The sequence below is a fragment of the Lacerta agilis genome, chromosome 7, assembly GCF_009819535.1.
Source record: "Lacerta agilis isolate rLacAgi1 chromosome 7, rLacAgi1.pri, whole genome shotgun sequence".
In the NCBI taxonomy this organism is placed as follows: Eukaryota; Metazoa; Chordata; class Lepidosauria; order Squamata; family Lacertidae; genus Lacerta; species Lacerta agilis.
In genome coordinates, this window is record NC_046318.1 from 56,515,275 (window position 1) to 56,521,274 (window position 6,000).

Consider the following 6,000-nt stretch of genomic DNA (forward strand, 5'->3'; position numbering starts at 1 on the left):
CTTTCACATAAGCGATGTGAGATGGGTGTGCATGTGTAGGAAAATATGAAAGGAGAGGATGTATTCATGTATGCAAAGCACAAGAAACCCACCACAATTTAGAAAACCTCATATAGAAGAGAATATTGTCAAGGCGGCATTTATCACTGTACTTTTTTTAAAAAAAACAATCACATTACATGATTATGTGGAGTGAAAACAAATAGGGCCTCATAGAACTTTTAAACTGGATGAACAGAAATTATATGGCAAACACTGTTGGAATGTTGAAAAGTGCCCTTACCGCCAGTATTGCATGGCCCATCACTAGAAATGAACCAAATGTTCACGAGTTTCTAAGGAAGACTAAAATAGAAGGGGGAAAACTACACAAGAAAATTGCTAGGGTTTTTTTTTTATCCTCCTCATCCATAATCAGATCATGGATGAAGGATATCTCACTCAGAGCTTCCCTGGCATTCAGCAACAGCAGTTCCCTGGGTTAAAGGAGGGGTTGACACTAATTGTCTGTGTTATGTGCCCCTAACCCAGCCTGCCCCACCCCCACACCATACCTTCCCTGTGATTGGATTCACCCCTACTCTCCCCAGCTCCTCTCTTCCCAAGCACATCTTATGTCCCCTACTTTAAAAAAACAACAACACAACAACCCAAAATTAAAAAAAAAACATACAGTACAAGTTAATGTGTGTTACTAGCCATGTTGGCTGTTCTATCTACATTATTGAAGGAAGGATTCCTCTGAATAACAGTTATGAGGAATCACAAGTGGAGAGAGTGCTGTTGTTCTAAGACCCTGCTAGCGGGCTTCCCATTAACATCTGGTTGACCACTGTGGAAGGATAATGCTGGATTCGATGGGTCTTTGGCCTCAGCCAGCAATGCAACTCTTAAGTCTAGTGGGCAGGTGGATAGAGGCAGCAGGCAAGGAGCCTGTTAGTGGCAGGCTCCATTCATCCTCCTCGCGGGCTCCATGTGTACGTTTCTGGTGCGTGTCCCCCTGGGTGCGCCCCCACCCAGCTGCCCAATCTACCAGGGGGATGCAACACTTGCCCCACCCCAAGTGCCAGCAACCCACTCTATGCCACTGCCTCCAGCTCATTCTACTGGGACACGTGTGGCGCTGTGGTCTAAACCACTAAGCGTCTCGGGCTTGCTGATCGGAAGGTCAGCAGTTCAAATCCCCACGATGGGGTGAGTTCCTGTTGCAGCTTCTGCCAACCTAGCAGTTTGAAAGCACACCAGTGCAAATAGGTAAATAGGTACCACTGTAGTGGGAAAGTAAACGGCGTTTCTCTGCACTCTGGTTTCCGTCATGGTGTTTCATTGCACCAGAAGCAGTTTAGTCATGCTGGCCACATGACCTGGAAAGCTGTCTGTGGACAAAGGCAGGCTCCCTCAGCCTGAAAGTGAGATGAGTGCTGCAACCCCATGGTCGCCTTTGACTGGACTTAACCCCCCAGGGGTCCTTTACCTTTACCTTTTTTACTGCCCTGGATTGTTCCCTTCACCACTGACACCACAAATTCATCTAGCTTCATTTCCCCCAAATCTTTATTTATAAGTCGTTTTTGCACAAATAAATAAATCCTAATTTTTAAAAGTTGTATGTCTCATCCCTTGCCAAGTCACCTTGCTAACTTTGTATTGTACACTGGTTTTATACTTCATAAACCTTGCATTATTAAAAAGGCATTATGTTTGCATGCTGCAAACATATAACAAATTACTGAACATAGCTTGGTTTCCCAAGCCAACTTCAAATCTACATCACTGTAACAGGAGACAGAAAGGATTGATGTTTATTTTGCTTTTTTTTAAGTCTGCTTTAATATTAAAATGTGTATTAAACTACCTATGTTTCTTGTTCCTGACATGCTGTACCTGGTTCAGATTTTAATTTGTCTGAGCTTGTCTTATCATCAGAGATGTAGTCTTATTGATTAAATAATTCATTTAGCTGTCCCCAAGATAACAGGTCTGCTTATTGTCACAAGAAAGTTGATATACTATACTTTGTCTGAAAAGGTTGCATGGCAGGCAGAAAGTAGCATATTATAACTACAACATTTTTATAGATTTTTACACATTATATGCATTTCAATAACCACTATATATAGTAAAATATGTATTCATTTGAAACAAAAATGTGTGCAAAAATTAAGTCAGATTTGGCAGTTGTCTTTAAACCTGGAAATACAAGAAAAACTGGCTCAACACATAAACAAGCTTTTGCACCTTAAAAAACAAAACAAAACCCCAAAACCAAAACTCATCAGGTGGTATCTTGGTAATTCAGTCATACTATTTAAATAATTAGAGAACCACCACTGAACTACCTTGATTCCCGCCCCCCTAAATTGGTGGTCTATAAATATTCTATTTTATTTATTTTTTAGTTTAAAACAAATTTTATTGAAGTTTCTTTTAAAAACACACACAAAAAACACTAAAAAAATCACAAATAATACAAATACGAATAGACACTTACAAAAGAATATAAACAGTTACACAATTACACAGTAAATTAAAATTAAAAACCCACAAAAAATTAAAAGACTTCCTAAAGTTCTACTTCATGTCCCTTACAAAAAGCTCCTGTTGATGCCGTATTTAATAAACCGAATTCCAACCAAAATATCTTTAATTATACTTATACTTATACTTATCCGTAATTACCTTAAACCTGTATGTCAGCCACTCCAAGCAGATCACCAATTTTGTTTCCACTCCCTCTTTCTTCAAATATTCCTCCACATATTCCCACTCTCCCTTAATTTTTTGCTTCAAAATATTCCTAATTGCTGCTGTCATTTTTGCCAAATTCATAAATTCTACCTATTTTAAATGCCACTCCTGTATCGTTGGGACCTCTTCTCCTTTCCAATATTGAGCTATTAACATTCTAGCAGCCACACACGAATAAAGGAAAACATTTCTTCTATCTTCTGGTATTTCCTCCGGTATCAAGTTCAATAACAGTGCCTCTGGTGTTTTTTTAAAGGTAATTTTTAACATCTTTTTCATTTTTTCATATATCGTGTTCCAATATTTTTAAATTATGACACAAGTCCACCAACAGTGAAAATAATTACCAACTTTTTCTTGGCACTTCCAACACTTATCTGACTTTAATTTATATATTTTGGCCAATTTTTCTGGTGTTAGGTGCCATCTATATACTAATTTTATATAAATTAGTGGTCTATAAATATTCTAATAAGGAAGATGAGGAGGAGGAGGAGGAGGAGTTTGGACTTGATATTCCGCCTTTCACTCCCTTTCAGGAGTCTCAAAGCCACTAACAATCTCCTTTCCTTTCCTCCTTCACAACAAACACTCTGTGAGGTGAGTGGGGCTGAGAGACTTCAGAGAAGTGTGACTAGCCCAAGGTCACCCAGCAGCTGCATGTGGAGGAGTGGAGATGCAAACCCGGTTCACCAGATTATGAGTCCACCGCTCTTAACCACTACACCACGCTGGCATCTACTTAATCAAGTAATGTCTAAATTAACTTCATTGATATCAATAGTTCTATTCTGGGGATGGGGGAGGAATTGATTTCATTTTACATTTAAAGCTGAATATACCGAATTTGTAGTTTCTGAAACATTATGAGAATCAAAACACAACCCAGCCTTCAAAATTCACACTTATCCGAATTTTGCCGCACCTTTGTTCAACCAACCAATGATCATGAAAATGCATGTGCATGCATGAAAATGAAGATATTTGTGAAAATTACATAAGAAAATGCATTATATTAACAGAAATTGCTTGCAAAAATGGGTAATTAGTCAAAATTATATATAAAATATGTTTATTAGGAGCAATTCACAGTAAATTGCTGAGGATATTTTTTAAAAAAATATTCACAAATTGTTGCAGAAAAACGGAGAACTGAATTCAAGACTGGGAAAACAGAGAGAACTGAAATTGACAGATTCAATCCGATTTTATTGGATATCATCCATTAGGTTTAACTCCATTATAACAGAATGTGTGCAGTCAGGGCAGTTGGTCATTTCTTGACTCACTGCAAAATAAAGGAATATGTGCTGCTCTTATAATTACATATGGGAATATGTACACTGTCTTTTCTGGGTCAATCTCTCCTGCAGAAGGGATAGGGAATGGGTTAAGGAGACTTTATATTTTTAATCCTGCATTTGAAAATATAATCCCGTTCCCACTTTGACACAGAAAAGGGAGCATATTTTAAAGTGACAAGTCTAAAATATATAGCTCCCCCTTAGCCTTTCCCGCACTGGAAGCCAATCCTAGATCTGGATTAACATATTGATTAAAAACATACACACTATCCAGTGATCTTACAGTGTCATCATCTTTTCCCATCTGCAGTATATAGAATTCCGTATTTACCTCTCTTCCCAATCCAAGATGTAGCTTATAATAATAATATTAATACACCCTTATAACAACCCCTGGTATTTATTTTTCCTTCTGTGAACACTGATGTTCATTCACACATCTCAACTGAATGCTGTCATGTGGAACAGACTGTTTAAGATCAGGCCATTCAATGTCTGTAGCAGGCGCGTCCTTGGGCAAGGGAAACAGTCGGAAAACCTATGTTTAGAGCATTCACCCAACACCCTCCCTAAATCTGTATATCTCAAAAGCTCCTGTTTTGCTAAGCCATTATACGATCATCCCTTGAAGATACAGATATTCAGGTCTGCTTGGACTCAATAGATAAATTTGCAGGTTATAGGAATAAGCCAAATAGGTTGGGATATATCCAACCCTCAAACCCCCTTCAGGTGTTATTACCTGAAGGGAACACACATAAATCAGGACTGTGGGGATACATATTTAGCCCCACCCTCTGGAGACATGCAACATATCTGGCCCTTACAACAATGAGCCTTGTGTCTCCATGGTGGCTCCTCACCACGAGCAAGAACTCTGATCTTCTGTGTGTTCCAGCAGCCCCAATCTGTACATGTGCCCAGATCCAGATTAAGATTTTAGAGGCCCTGAGCACTTAAAAGATTTTGGTGCCACCATATCTATATATAATTCAATAAAATATAAACCGTAAAATAAAACTTACCGGTAATTGTTTGCAATCAAATGAAACCTACAGTAAGATGGAAAATAATGTTTATTTTTGTACGCTTCCACTTTATTTATTTTTGGGGGGAAACTCCTACTTTTTCTAATTGCAAAGTCTTTGATCACATCCTCAAAACTTCTATACTTAGACCCCCTGCCTGCCTTGCTGCATAGTTGTTCTGTTGAAATTTTAATATACTTCAACTGAAAAAAGGAACACTCAGCTGAGCAAATTGTGACTATTAATGTTCAAAATCCAACGATAGAAAATTTCTGTGGTGCCCCCCTTCCTTGATGCCCTGTTGTTGTTGTTGTTGTTGTTCAGTCGTTCAGTCGTGTCCGACTCTTCGTGACCCCATGGACCAGAGCACGCCAGGCACGCCTATCATTCACTGCCTCCCGCAGTTTGGCCAAACTCATGTTAGTAGCTTCGAGAATACTGTCCAACCATCTCATCCTTTGTCGTCCCCTTCTCCTTGTGCCCTCCATCTTTCCCAACATCAGGGTCTTTTCTAGGGAGTCTTCTCTTCTCATGAGGTGGCCAAAGTACTGGAGCCTCAACTTCAGGATCTGTCCTTCTAGTGAGCACTCAGGGCCGATTTCCTTGAGAATGGATAGGTTTGATCTTCTTGCAGTCCATGGGACTCTCAAGAGTCTCCTCCAGCACCATAATTCAAAAGCATCAATTCTTCGGCGATCAGCCTTCTTGATGGTCCAGCTCTCACTTCTGTACATTACTACTGGGAAAACCATAGCTTTAACTATACGGACCTTTGTTGGCAAGGTGATGTCTTTGCTTTTTAAGATGCTGTCTAGGTTTGTCATTGCTTTTCTCCCAAGAAGCAGGCGTCTTCTAATTTCGTGACTGCTGTCACCATCTGCAGTGATCATGGAACCCAAGAAAGTGAAATCTCTCACTGC